Source organism: Lacerta agilis, chromosome 17 (assembly GCF_009819535.1).
Source record: "Lacerta agilis isolate rLacAgi1 chromosome 17, rLacAgi1.pri, whole genome shotgun sequence".
Lineage (NCBI taxonomy): Eukaryota > Metazoa > Chordata > Lepidosauria > Squamata > Lacertidae > Lacerta > Lacerta agilis.
In genome coordinates this window covers 39,518,777-39,533,947 of record NC_046328.1, presented here as the reverse complement: position 1 = coordinate 39,533,947, position 15,171 = coordinate 39,518,777, and the positions used below count along the sequence as shown (strand labels likewise).

The following is a 15,171-nucleotide window of genomic DNA, read 5'->3' as shown; positions in this document are numbered from 1 at the left end:
CTCATGGCTACTCAAAGAAAGGGGGGGGGGAGGAACAGGAAATTATATATGCCTTCCCAGGAAAGGAGGGAAAATGACATCACACAGAGCCCTCTCTCCCAATTACATTTCTATGGTTTGAGTCTTTGCCTATCAGCAATACAGCTCTGTGGTCTTCTGCACCTAAACCTACTAACTGGGAAGAATAGACATTGTTAGATTTTGACCGCAACGTCCCACACTCTCCCGCAGGAAGCAGTGACAACCAACAACTTGGATGGCTCTGCAAGGGGATGCGTCAAATTCATGGAGGAGAAAGGGGGCTATCGATGGCTACTGCTAGCCACGACGGCTCTGCCCTGCCTCCCCAGTCGGAGGCAGCAGCCATGCTTATGAATGCCTGTTGCTGGAAATTGCAGGAGGGGAGATTTGCTCGTGTGCTCAGGTGCTTCTTATGGGCTTCCCTTCCCACAGGCATCTGGCTGAGCACTGTGAGGACAGGAGGCTGGGCTAGGTGGGCCCCCTTTGGCCTGATCCAGCTTATTGATGCTCAGACCTGTCACAGTCTGACTCCTGCAGAAGCAGGCAAAGGGCCACCTCCCTTTAGACCGGGCTAATCCACAAGGCTCGCAACTTGAAGAGGGTGTTTTACGCTCTCTCCGTTGGGTAGCTTAGCGAGGCTTAAGTTTTGCAGATCACAGCCGATGTCAGGCTGATAACAGCAACAGCGAGACGCTTTCATCTGCCTGTCACAAAGAGGGCACAGAACAACATGGGGGGTGGGGTGGGGGGTTGGATAAAAAGGCCTAAGAGGGCACCAATCCCACAAGTCCCCTCATAAGAGGACATAGACCTCAAGCACCAACAAGGCGCTCCGATCTCTTGGCCGTTGAAAATACCCCCACCGGCATTTCCACATGGAAGACAAAGAGAAGAAGCTGCGTCCCTTGCCAGGCAGTGCCTGATATTACACTCACTTTTCTGTGAGCCCTGGGGACTCATTGCCACAAGATGTAGAGGTGGTTGCTAGACATGGGGAAGGATCGGCAGGGCAGGATTATCAGTAGGGGAGATGTTAGGAGTTTGGGCTCAGCTCAGCTTGCAGAAGAGGGCTTTGCTTGGATGGAGAGATGGCAGATGGAGGGATGGGGTTTCAGATTCCAATATAATCATCATCATCATCATCATCATCATCATCATCCCATCTGGCTGGGTTTCCCAGGTGAGGAAGCAGCGACCTGATAAATATTTGCAAAACTATGCATGTGTAGAGAAAGTGAACAGAGAAAGGATCCCCCCCCCCCCCGTCTCATGATACTAGAACTCATGGACACCCAGTGAAGCTGAACATTGGAAGATTCAGAAGAAGCTGAACTTTGGAAGATCCTTTGTCACGCAGCAGAGTTAAACCATGGAACTCCCTTCCGCAGGCTCTTCTCATGTTCTTATGGACCACCATATTGCTCAAAGCAGCGGCCCCAGGTACAACTCTCTCCCTGCTGGCAAGAAAACCGCAAGCCACACCAACGGCCAGTGCTATGAGCCAAAGATAGATGAGAAGGGGGGGGGGGACCCAGATAAGGAAAGGAGGGCTCTGCTTTGGCAGCCTTCCCAGCTTGCAGCTTGCAGCAGATAACCAAAGCCTCTCATCTGGTTTTATTCTTTCAGTTGGGACCCAAGGCTCCCCGCAATCAGGAAACAGCAGCGATCGTTTGGGAGATTGGTAGCAGATCCGAGCAGCCATCACCTGACCTGATAAGGTGAGCAAGAAGAGAAGAAGGTGCTTCATTGGCTCCATCTAGCTCAGTGTGGCTGACACTGACTGGCAGCAGCAGCAGCAGCAGCTCTCCAGAGCTTTAGGCAGGAGACTCTTTTCCTAGCCTTGTCTGGAGATCCCCTCAGGGGTTGAACCTCAGGCCTCCTGTACCGCCAAACCTCCCCATAAGGACATCGGAAGAGCTGGGACCCCCAAGGGTCATCCAGTCCAACCCCCTGCAGTGCAGGAATCTCAACTAAAGCATCCATGACAAATGGCCGTCTGACCTCTGCTTAAACACCTCCAAGGAAGGAGAGTCCCCTTGGGGTTCCTGCCCAGCTCTACAAGTCTAGGATTCCCCAGACTTTTGAAGATCACATTTAATTCTCTGGTTTTTAAAAAAATATATATATAGAAGACTCCTCCTTCATCCAGCTATTACAATCCTCTCTTGATCAGCTCCGACAGGGGCTGTTTTGCATTCTTTGCCGCCCTGCTTGCAGAGCGGGCCCATATCTTGATTTTGGGGGGTTTCTTGTGCGGAAAGGGGAGAATCATACGCCACCTGCGCAAGATGCCAAGGCAGATTGGCTCTTGCTCTTCTTATCTTGGCTCCGAGCTCTCCTTATCTGTGTGCCAGGAAAGGTTGACAGTTGATGGCTTGTGGTCGCCTCATCGGTGACTCACAAACTCCACTGTGGGGCGGGCAGCACTCTTTGGGGAAAGGAAGCCTTTTGTCCAGCTGCCCGGTGTTATCGCTGCAAGGCTCACCGTTCGTTCACCTGGCATCTCGGCTCAACACGTGTGCCCAGAGTGGCCCATCCGAGTGGGCAGCTGGGTAGGACTGCAGAACCGAGTGCGGAGTCTGCAGGCTGCAAAAGCGTCTCTGGCAAATTATAGCCGGGATCAGCCTTCTTATACTTCTCTGCTGCTTTTCGTGAAAAACCCCAAACAAACACATTTCAGTTTCGAGCCCTGCAGCTTACTCTTCACAGAGTTACAATTCCCAGTGCCCTTAAACTACAGTTGCCAGGATTCTTTGAGGAGCGAAATGTGCTTTCAGTGTGCTTCAAATGTATGGTGTGCGCACAACCTCACAACTACCAGGTGTCAAGCTGCTCATTGATGGACACCCCGCCCCCTCACGGCCCAGCGATTTAGATCTCTCTCCAAGCCCTGTGGCCCGCCCGGGGCCCCCCACCTAAGGACGTGACGTCGGGAGAGGCTGGCTCTTGGTCCTTCAACTTCTGAAACCTCTGATCATTCATTCTTCCATTACACAGAACCAGCAAGGACGTCCCCTGGCACTTTCTGAAAGGTGTTCAGAGCCCAAAGGGAGGCCTCTCTGGCAACCCTGCGGTGCGGGACACATGCTCCCAAGGTCCACCCTGGGTTCCTTGGCCTGACCTTCAAGAAGGCGTGCAGGAAGAAGCCACTCCCCACCCTTGCTGTGGGCCAAATTGCAGAAAGGAGAAGGAGAGGCGGCTGCCCCACTGAGCTGCCCAGGCTCCTCGCACATTGATCGTTGCCCCAATCTCTCCAGAGAGACCGGCATGGATCCCCTCGTCTTCCTCCTCCTCCTCTGCACCTTCCAAGCTGCAAGTGAGTAAAATCTGGGAGACTCTCAGTTAAATTCTCTCTCTCTCTCGGCTCCATAATGCAACACCCTTGCCTTCTCTCTCTCTCTCTCAAAAGATAACCTTACATAAGGTTATACACAATAACTGTAACCATTCCAAAACATAAAAATGAAAAAGGTTCTTTCGAACCTTCAGACCTCCTTCCCTCCCCCCATGGGTTCCAATTCTAAAGATTTTATCTTTTTCTTTTTTCCTGCATCTTTTACCGTTATGCATACTCATAGTAACCAAAGTTCATTTCCCTTTACAAGTGTCACTGTATCCCTGCCAATGATTTTAACTGCCCACAATGGCCTTTTAAGTATATTAAGAAGCTATTCCAATCTTTTAAGAATACTTGGGTCTTCCTAGTTTCTGATCTTTCCCGCCAGTCTGGCCATTTCTACGTATTCCATCAGTTCGGTCGGTACTTCTTTCCATCTGTGTGCTAGAAGCATTCTCATTGCCGTCCTTGCAAACATAAACAGTCTTTTATTTTCTTTTGGTAGTTCCTCACCTAGTATATCTAACAGAAAAGCCTCTTAGAGACCAACTCAGTTTGTTCTTGGTATAAGCTTTCGTGTGCATGCAAACACCAAGAATAAACTTAGCCTATACCAAACACAAACTTAGTTGGTCTGTAAGGTGCTACTGGACAATTTTTTATTATTTTTTTATATATATTTAGAAAAGCCTCTGGTTTTTTAACAGAAGTTTTCTTCCAATTTTCTTCAACTCATTATATATCATTTCCCAGAAAGCTTTTACCACCCCACAGGACCACCACATATGATGAAAGGTATGCCCTCTTTCCTTTTACATTTCCAACACAAATTTGAGCTCCTCTCTTGGGGAGCCTTTTGGGGTTCAGGTACAAGCAGGCAATGTGCGTGGAGAAATAGGGCTCCTCTTTTGCATTCATCCTGATTTGCTCAGCTGGAGGTTAGATGGCATCCTGCCTTTATTGAGGGTTCTCCCCCCCCCCATTTGTTTTCAGGGAGGCTATTCAACAGTGAACATTGAGAAGGATTTGCTGGTGGGGGGCTTATCCATCTTCCCCTGAGTCATATGTTCATTCCACCCTTTCTTTTTAAAGCTGGATCTTGTCAGGTGAGGGTAGCAAGGGACCTTCCTTGTACAAAAAAAATTCACTTGAAATCTCTTACCACTCAGAGATTGGGGGGGGGGGGATAACATCTTGTCCAGGGCTAGATTTAGGTTTGATGAGGCCCTAAGCTACTAGAGGTAATGGGGCCCTTTATATGTCCAGCTGTCCTTTGTTAACAACATTTTTTTGCTGTTTTCCATGTTGAATATATGCTATGTGGTAATTTATGGACCTCATAGGTATCTAAAGCCATTTGCACATGTTGCCCTGCAACCAGTCCATGCAGAATACAGGCACCCTATATATAGAAATGAGCAAACCAGTGATATTTTAGGGAGCAGGCTAGTAGGTGGGGCCCATGACCTACATCATAGGAGCCTACACAACACAAAACACTGTTGCTGTATGTAGGTTTTATTTTATTTGTTTTTTATCCTATATTCTGGAAATGTACATCCAGGTTTTTTTTCCTTTAAATTTTTTTTGCCCCCCCCCCCAGATTGTGGGGCCCTAAGCTATAGCTTGTTTAGCTTATACGTAAATCCGGCACTGACCTCGCCCCTTCTTGATTTGTTGCCCCAGGGCTGGATGACACGGAAGGGGTGCACCTCACCAAAGGTTTTGGGGAGTCTGTCACTTTGCCCCTGGCGATTCCTGCCCAGAACATCTCCACGCTCGTCTTGAACTGGAAGTCTTTGTCGAGGAAGAAGGCACTGGCTCTGTGGAGCCCCCAGGAACCCTTGTTTGTCATTGACGCACAGTATTCTGGCAGAGTGAGCTTCTCCAGGGCAAAGAGCGTCTTGCAGATACGCAACTTGACCCTGGCGGACGGGGGACCCTACGAAGTCGTGATGGGAGTTGTCCCCGGCGAGAGCATCTTAAAAAATTACACACTGTTCATATTTCGTAAGTTCCGAGGGCACAGCAAGGCTTCCTTGGGAAATGAAGGATCGTAGAAATGTAGCGTTGGGTAGGAATCCCAAGGGTCCCAACCCCCTGCAATGCGGGGATCACTCCTAACGGGAGTTGCTATTTGTGGCATCAGTAGATCTCCAGAGAAATGTTGCCGGGTGGAGTAGGTGAGAGGAAAGTTAGTGTTAGAGAGATTCAGCTCATAGGTTGGAAAAATAAGGGGCATTACTGAGGATGTGGGGTCTGTATATTGGGCTACAGAGAAAGCCACTTGGTTCAGGACTGGCAAAATAAAGTTCTTCACGCAGAACATAGTTAAAACTGTGGAACTCCCCTCTGCAGGAGGCAGTGATGACTTTAAAAAGAGGATTGAACAAATTTGTGGAGGAGAAGAGGGCTCTGCCCCCACATCCTCAATAATGCCCCTTATTTTTCCATAAGGGCGGCAGCGATGCTCCTAATACCAGGTGCTGGAGATGGCAGGAGGGGAGAGGGCTCTCGTGCTCCGGTGCTGCCTGCAGGTTTCCCAAAAGAGGCATCTGTTAGAAGAGGCGGCTGGACTTGAGGGCCCCCTTTGGCCTGATCCAGCAGGTTCTTCCTCTGTTCTTATGGAACCTCCAGGTTCAGAGGCAGTCTATCTGGGTTCCTAGTTTCATAGGGGCATTTGGCCACTGTGAGGGCAGGATGCTGGACTAGATGGGCCACTGGCCTGATCCAGCAGGCTCTTCTCACGAGGCAAAATGTGCATGTACTATTATTTGGGGGAGGTCAGAAAGTACACTGCTCCCCACTTTCCAGTGCTCTATTCCCGCCCCCCCCCAAAAAAATCCTGCAGATGAATCCAGGGCCAGCAGCAGCCCCTCACCCCCCCCCTCAAATTCAGAGAAGCAATTAGCCAAAACAGTTGCATGCTTCGCATAGAAAGATAACAGGAATGGGGAAGCGCCTGCATGGGTGCGTGTGAGCAAAACCAGAACGCAGTTTGAGAGCCCAGGGCGTGACTAGAGGCTTTCATGCCGTGCCTCGGACTGGTTTCCTGCGATGGGCTCAACTGCATCTCTGGTGATAAGAAACCAACCTGCTCCTCTCAGCGACTCAGATCCCTTCCACGAAGAGCCGAGTCAAACTTTCAGGTTCCCGAGAGGACATTGCAAGTACATTTCGTCAGAACATCAAGGCCGTGGGCCCACCTGGTCCAGCCTCCTGTTCTCACAGTGGCCAGCCAGTTGCCTCGTGCAGGATCCGAGCGAAAGAGCAGCTCTCCCCTCCTGCAGCTTCCAGCAGGGGCATTCGGAAGCCTTGCTGCCTCCAACTGTAGAGGCAGAACAGAGCCCCCTCCCCCTCCATGAATCTCCTCCCCCCCCCCATTACTCTTATCCAAGTTATTGGCCATCCCTGTCTCCTGGGGGAGGGAGTTCCATAGGTTAACTCTGCACTGTGGGAAGAAAGGTTTTCTTTATCTGTCCTGAATTTCCCAACGTTCAGCTTCAATTGCATGCCCACAAGTTCTAGTATCTGAAGAAGTGTGCATGCACACGAAAGCTCATACCAAGAACAAACTTAGTTGGTCTTTAAGGTGCTACTGGAAGGAATTTTTTTAAAAATTTTATTTTGTTTTGACACAAGTTCTAGCGTTATGGGAGATGGTCATCTGTCCTGGATCCTTTAGCTGAGGTTCCTGCAATTGCAGGGGGTTGGACTAGATGACTCTCGGGGTCCCTCCCAACTCTACAATTCTAAGCTTCTAGACAGAATTTTTTTCCTCTATCCACTTTCTTCACCCACCTTCTCACTGTTTGGGTGTCCCAGATCGTAAGCACCAAAGCGGCCCCCAGGAGGGGACCCGGGGGGGTGTCCCCGGTTTGACATCATTCAGCAAGGTTCCCCAAACATAGAACCACAGAATTGTAGAGCTGGAAGGGACCCCAGGAGTCATCTAGTCCTGCAATGCAGGAATCGCAGTTTAAGCATCTCCCACAAATGCCCATCCAACCTCTGCTTAAAACCCTCCAGGAAAGTTACAGGTGGGTAGCCGTGTTGGTCTGCCATAGTCGAAACAAAATAGACTCAGTTGGTCTCTAAAGTGCTACTGGAAAGAATTTTCTATTTTGTTCCTCCAGGAAAGGAGAGCCCACCACCTTCTAAGGGAGTTCGTTCTGCTGTCGAACAGCTCTACCGGCAGAAAGTTCTTCCTAGTTTAGTCGAAATCTCCTTTCTTGTAATCTGAATCTGTCGGTTGGGGTCCTGCCCTCTGGAGCGGGAGAAAACAAACCTGCTCCGTCTTCCATGGGGCAACAACCCTTGAGATATCTGAAGATGGCCATCAAATCTCCTCTCAGTCTCCTCTTCTGCAACTCTCTCAACCTTTTCGCCTAAGGCTTGGCTTCCAGACCCTTGACCATCTCAGTCACCCTCCTCTGCACACGCTCCAGCTTTTCAATACCCCCCTCAAACTGAGGAGCCCAAAACTGGATGCAGGACTCCAGGTGGGGTCTGACCAAGGCAGAATCGAGCAATGCTATCACTTCCCTTGATCTGGGCACGAAACTTCTGTTGATGCAGCCTAGAACAGCCTTAGCCTTTTTTGCTGCTGCATCACACGGTTGGCTCACTATGGCTAGTTTCAGTCACATAAAGGGTTGGAGAGGGAATAGAATGATGTGCTTCTTTCCCTGTCCCCCAATTCTTGTCCATCTCCCCCCCCGCCACCTTTCCCTGCCCCTCTGCAGGCATCAACATCACCAAAACATGGTGGGAGATCAGCTCCTGCACGTTGTCCTGCGAGTTGGGTGCTGGGGAGATGGTCAACGTGACCTACAACTGGACTCTCACAGCGACGGGGGCCCCCCTTTCCCAAAGCAGCCGGCTCAACCTTGTCATGCACCCCACAGATGCACATCAGTCCTACTCATGCGGCGCGGAGGCTCTTGGGGTCCAGGTGAGACAGGACATCTCTCCCTACGAAGACTGCGGGGTCAAGGCTTCAGGTAAATGCCTTCAGGGAATCGTAGAATCAAAGAACTGTAGAGTTGGGAGGGCCCCCCGAGGGTCATCTAGTCCAACCCCATGCAGTGCAAGGGACACGACAGAAGTTTCTAAAATAACGCCTGGCATGGAGAAAGCAGATAACAGAAAAGGTTTTCTCCTCTCCTGAAACTAGAATTCATGGGCATCCAAGAAAGTTGACCACTGGCAGATTCAGGGTGGATAAAAGATAGTACTTTCTTCACAGCAGCACAGAGTTAACCTATGGAACTCCCTCCCACTGGACAGGAGGCAGCAATGGCCAACGATTTGAATGGATTTGAAAGAGGATTAGGAGACAAATTCATGGAGGAGGAGAGGGCTACTGAGGGCTGCTAGGCACAACTGGTGGCAACTGTGCTTCTGAATGCCAGTTGCTGGAAATTGCAGGAGTGAGAGAGCAGCTCTTGCACTCAGATCCTAGTAGTGAGCTTCCCTTTGGGGTACCTGGTTGGCCACCGTGAGGAGGCTGGATGGGCCTGATCTGGCAGCAGCCAGGCTCTTCCTGTGCTTTTAAGGAATCTGTCCAGATTCCTAGGTCCTTCAGAGTATCCAGTTCCTGAGAGATTAGGATGCTGGGCTAGACGGGCCTGATCCTGCAGGCTCTTCCCACGTCCTTATATTTGTTTCCAGACGAGCCGGTGGTTTTAAGCCAATCCTCTTTGCACAGCACGTGGGAGAATTTGTGTTTTGGGCTAAATAATTTTTATGCTTGTTTATTTTTCCCAATAAACAAACATGAAACAAGTATCTGTCCCTCTCCCTTCTGCAGGACTTTTCATGGTGCTCTGCTTCTGCGTTGCAAAAATCACCCTCACGCCCGCCCCCCTCTTCTTCCTCTACTATCATCATTTCAAGAAAGTCAAATCTGCACAATATACTGTCACAAGGGAACGGACAGACGTGGACTATGAAGTGGTCCACTTTGAAGAAGCCGGTTACGAAAGGGACTACGCGAATTAGTGTCCACACGGAAACAATTCCTTAGAAAAGGCGGGGGCCAAGTTTGCCGCTGCCTCCCACCCACCCCAAGGTCTCCAAACATTATTTCCAGTCTTACGGGAGTCAGCATCATTGAGCTCACTGGGGCTCCTTTCTCCTAGCTAAACAGGACCACTCGCTCTGTCAGTTTCACCCTCAAGTCCATGGGTGTGCAGACTAAGGCCATGGGGGCCAGATCCGGCCCAATCGCCTTCTAAATCCGGCCCACAGACGGTCCAGGAATCAGCATGTTTTTACATGAGTAGAATGTGTCCTTTTATTTAAAATGCATCTCTGGGTTATTTGTGGGGCATAGGAATTCGTTCATATCCCCCCCCCAAAAAAATAGCCCGGCCCCCTACAAGGTCTGAGGGACAGTGGACCGGCCCCCTGCTGAAAAAGTTCGCTGACCCCTGTACAAGTCAGTTGGAAGGAAAGAGTCAAAGAACTCTTGGGTTGGGGGGAGGGAGACAACCCCAGGGCCATTAAGTTCAACCCCCTCCAATGCAGGAACCCAAGGCCCCAAGCATACAGAATCTTTTTGAGACCTCAGTCACAGCATCATAGAATGGTAGAGTTGAAAGGGACCCCTGCAGGTCATCTAGCCTGACCCCAGCTAAATCAAACACTCAACAGATTGCTGGGCAGTGTGCAATCACACGCCTCCTCCCAAATAAATTTTGGGTACTCCCCAAAAGCACGCTGTTATCCCATTTCCAGCAAAGAGGAACAGAATCAATGTCAAAGTTGATAGTCCACCCTGCAGCTGACACGTGGAGCAGAGGGAGATGCCTTATGCAGAGTCAGGCCCTGGGCCTAACTAGCTCAAGGTGGCCCACACGGACTGGCAGCAACGGCTGGCTCTCTGGGATTTCAGGCAGAGGCACGTGCCCAGCATGGGGAATTGAGCCTGGGGCCTTCTGCATGCAGAGCAGATGCCCTGTCCCTGAGCTACCTATACTTCTTCCACCCTTTCCAGCCACAGTGCTATGCACCATTTCCTGAGCATCTTAGGTCCAGGGTAGTGCAGGGACAGTCTGAACCCTTATATCGCAGTTCTGTCCTTGAGATCATCCAGACTTTGGTCTTTCCATGAATCCGTGAGGCTCATTTGACAGCAACAAGGAACTGAGCTTTGAGTGTCATTGGCCCAGCCCTGCGGAACTCTCTGCAACTGGAGAATCAATAGGCGCCTTCTAACTTTTAAACACTTGTTGAAAACTTTCCTATTCTGCCAGGCCTACGCAAGCAATTAAGACACCCTTCCATGTTTAATTGACGCCCGTTTGTAACTGTATGGTTCCATGCATTTTTGTTGGAAAGTGCTTTAACGAAATAGTGGTCTATATTTTTCATAAATAGATCATTTCGCCCTCCACGCTATTTCAAAATTATGACCAGTTCACTACCTGAGCCTGTGTTGATGCCCTACTTAGAGAGGAGGGGGCCGGACCCCTGAAGGCTCAACAACTCTCTCCAGCAACTCCCCCTAACCAATTTTTTTTTAACCAAGGCATTTCCCCAAAAGCCCAGACAGAAACAAAACAAAGAGGGGAAAGGGGTGGTTTACCATAAAACAAGGTTGTCTGGGAAACGGGTACTGTTGAGGCATATGTAACAAAGCAAGGCGTTAATTAGGAAGTGCAGCTCCATCTTTTTTTCTTTGCAGGGGGGCTACCGCAGAGGAGAGGAACGAGGCTTCGCCAAGCTAGGAGGGGAGGGAGGGGAGCAATCCCAAAAAAGGAATTTGTGGCAGCAGAATCTGAGCCTTTGGGAACAAGCTCCAGTCCCTGAAGGCACACCTCCAGGTAGAGGTCTGGCTCACTAGGAGGCAACTTCTTCTGCCCCCCCCCCCAAATAAAAGGTGCTAGTCCTCATGCTTCTGTATAAAGGGCTGACGTAAACAGGAAGAGCCATAACTCAGGGACAGAGCACCTGCCGGGCATGCAGAAGGTCCCAGCTTCAATCCCCACTGGCAGCATCTCCACGTAGGTCCGAGAATGCCCCCTGCCTGCAACCCTGGAGAACTGCTGCCGGTCAGTGCGGGCAGCACTGGGCTAGGTGAGGCAATAGAGCTCGGTATAAAGCAGCTTTCCTGCCCTCCTGAGACACGTTGGCAAGAGAATGTTGGGGGGAAAGGATCCGGATCCCGAATGGCCAGTCTGGCCTGGGTCAGAGTCTCTCTCTCTCTCTCTCTGTGTGTGTGTGTGTGTGTGCTAGCCAGGCTGAAGGAGAAGTGTTGATAGTGGCTCTACAGCGCCTCCTGCAAGAGTGGCCAGAGAGGGGCACTGCAGCTCAACTGGGCCCAGGAGGCTGCAGCCCCTTTTGCTGGCCTCTAGATGGCAGCATTGGCCGGGAAGCAGCAGCGACTCCACCCCAAACGATGCCCTAGATGAGAAAATATAGCAGGGGGGCAGCGACGACTCCTGTCCTTCCAAACTGAGGAATCTCTTGGCCCCAAATCCATCTTACAGGGCATGCCGTGGCGTAGCCTCAGCAATATTCCCACCCTGGAGGTGCCTTCCTTAAGCATCCAGTTTCCCTTTCCTCTCTTCAAACGTCTGCATTGGGGGGGGGGGGGAGTTTGGAGTTGGCCACCTGCATTTTCTACCTAATTATTTCCGAAGACGCCTGTTCTCGCCCAGCCGGGATTGTTCTGGCCAATGAATGCAGAAGTGTCTAAGCCGCGTTGACATCAAGCGCCAAAACACTGAACAGCGTCATTTTGGGGTTTTATCTTCTTTATAAAAAGAAATCACATTTCTCCCCATTAAAATAGTTTTCACAAATCTGTGGCTCCCGGGGGTTGGACTAGATGACCCCCAGGGTCCCTCCCAACTCTACTAAATCTATTTTAAACGAATCGGCTTGCCCTTGTTCCGTTTGGCTCTGCCAGGCTGCACCATCCGTGACCCCTTTCTCTTTCTGAACTGCCCCCACCCCTCAAAAGCACCCCCACCCCAAACATCAGCCCCAGAGACTGGTGAACCGGCAAGGAAGCCCAAGCAGCCACTGCGGAGGTCTGTCGAAATGCACGTCCTCCCTGGGGCTGTGTGAGCTCTCTGCCCGCCCCGTGGCCCTGCTGAGCTCGGCATGGGAACAGATCTAAAAATAAACCTGAGCGGACAGAAAATAACAACGCCGGTTTCTGGGTAGATTCTCCCGCTGGCTGAGTGGCACGCCAGGATCCTGTCACTTCCTGAAAGGCTGTCGAAAGCCAGATTGCCCAGGACAGCTGCTCTGGGACCAGGATGGGTGAGGCTTCAGGCCTGCGGGATCTACTATTTTTACTGGCTATGCCTGCTGGCTTGCATTTACAATTGACGGATTGCATTTATATCTTGCCTTTTTCGATGGATGGGTGGACCGCACCCATATCCCACCACTATTGATTGATTGGTTGCATTGATCATAGAATCCTGGAGTTGCAAGGGACCCCAAGGGTCATCCAGTCCAACCCCCTGAAATGCAGGAATCTCAGCTTTATATCCCACCTGCTTCTTCCAAGCAGGTCAAGGGGCCACAGACACTTCGCTGCCGCCGGTCTTATCCGCACAACAACCCTGTAAGGAAGCGCAGGCGCAGGGTGGGTGACTGGTCTCCCCCAAGCCCTAGCCAAGCACTCTAACCACTACACCAGGTGCGGAAGAAACACACTTAAGCCGTAAAGAAGTCAGAGCCAAGGGATTTATTCTGAGTACCAGAACTGGATGCAGCTCATGGCCCTTCTGCATTCCCAGCCACCCCAGTTCAGATGTATAAACTTAGCCTTTTGTTGCTTTGCTCTGGGAAAACCACCAGGAGTCAGAAATCCTTGCGAGGCACCCAGAGGTCCACTAGCAGACTGACCACCTGCTCTGAAACGGGGTGGTTTCGACGGCATCGCAGTTGCCTGCTGTTTCGACTTGAAAGCTCAGGGAAGATACCTAGCTTTATAAATTCATAGAAAATCCATACTTTAACTGACTCTCCTCATTCCAACGCCATGTTAACCCTTAAAGAAAGGTGAATTTGGGCTCCACCTCCCTCCATGAACCAAGAAGCAGGAAGTCACGCAGGCAGCAGGAACAGAGCATCCTGCCACAATTCCCCAAGTGTGAGAGCACATACATGGCCCCCCCCCCACCCAGGGAGTGATGGGGGGGGCAACCAGAGACACCCCCAGAGGCAGTTGAGCAAGTCAGGTGTTCTGGAAGCCCATCTCCAGACAAGTCCTGAGGGCCAGGAGATGTCAAGGGTTTTACTGTGTACTTCTTACGATGTGTTGGGAAAAGTATCGGATAAAGTGACCTAATGTTAAACTGGTGTGACCCTTGTTTCCCCCTCCCCACTTGTGACATGCCAGTGATGTAGTAATGATGTATCAATGGTGCCTCTCAAAGTGTATTCTGGGGGAAAGAAGGAAGGTTTGAAAGAGGGGGTCGCCCCATGCTCAGGGTTCTAACTCCTGGGGGGACCTGTTGCGCATCAGTAAAGATCATGGTCTACTGACCTCTGTTACTTGGCTGTAACTTCCTTATTTTACTGGCTGCATGGAACCGCGGGGGACTTGCACCCCGACTACTTAGGCTGTTGAGTAGTCTCTCCCCCCGGAATTTTTCCCATAGCACTGCCATGATGTCATTGTGGGGCAGATAAAATGGGATATTTCTCGCAGGAACAGGCAACTGCGAAGCTTAGTGGGGGAACCCCCAGGCAGACTCACCCCCTCCCCACAGACACAAGACAAGCACCTTTGGCTAAAATGGTTTTTTGCAGGCAAGGTGAGTGCTGTCCGCCTCATCCAACCTTTCCCAGAGAAATCCAGAGAACCACCCTGGGCAAAGGGGGCGCTGCCCCAGGCTTCCAACTGCAGATTCGGGGAGACACACCCCGCCAACCAGGAAGCAGGTAGGTAGGGCCCAGAGGGAAGGCTCTTCTTCTTCCGAAACTTTTAAAAATTACAAAAATAGACAACGATGGCTGTCGTAGAATAATGTTCCATTCTGCCTCTTCTGTTTCTCTCTCTCTCTCTCTCTGCTCATCACTCTCGTGTTGGGGAGAAATCAGTCTCGCAGTTGCCTCTGCGATGAGAGTCCCGTGGCTCAGTGGTTTCATGGAAGGGATTCCCAGATGGGCAGGACTTGCAGCACAAGGATCCCCAACAGGTGGCCCTCCAACCTCTGCTGAGAAACCTCCACGGAAGGAGAGCCCTCCACTTTCCGACGGAGTTTCAGCAACCATGAAACCGGGAGGGGGGAGGGAGGTTGAAAATCACCACTGGGGGTCAGATATTGCAGGCCGGAGTCCTTAGTGGTCCCCTAAACCGATTCATTTGGCACAAGTAAGATCCTCCCTCCACCGGCCTGAGATTCTCCATCCCAATGTTTTTTCAAGAAACAGAAACAGAGGAAGACGGCTGACGGCAGAGTGGTGCTTCTTGGCAGATCAACAACAACAACACATGCACCCAACCTACACACAGAGCTTGGGTTCCTGCCTACGTGATGAGAGCAAAATGTTGCTGGGGGGTGCTGGCAGGGACTAGCTGCTTGGACGGCGTGAGCTAACAGCCGCCATCCAAGAGGTTTCTGGTGCTGCAGCAGATGGACAAGAGGGTCTTGCTCAGAGGGCTTCCTTTTCTCCAACGAAGAAAGCAACAGGGACCCTTCTGTCCACTCTCTGGCCCCCAACAGGCTGCAAAGAGCCCCCCAAGGTGATCATCGTAGCGTCGTGTCATAAACATGCAGCTCATCGAGAAAAGGAAGGGTGAAAGGAAGGAAGGACAGTCACAGGCAGAGAGAAAACAAGAG

The 15,171-nt window shown here is 50.9% G+C and overlaps 1 long non-coding RNA gene across 1 annotated transcript; it reads right to left on the bottom strand.

The window, feature by feature from the left end:
• Positions 1–3,301: 3,301 nt before the first annotated feature.
• On the bottom strand, positions 3,302–13,444 carry LOC117039013. The gene is made up of 3 exons (XR_004425728.1): positions 13,124–13,444; positions 10,864–10,868; positions 3,302–3,317 (listed from the first exon to the last, which is right to left on the bottom strand). It is a non-coding gene; the product is annotated as an uncharacterized LOC117039013 (long non-coding RNA).
• Between the last annotated feature and the right edge of the window lie 1,727 nt (positions 13,445–15,171).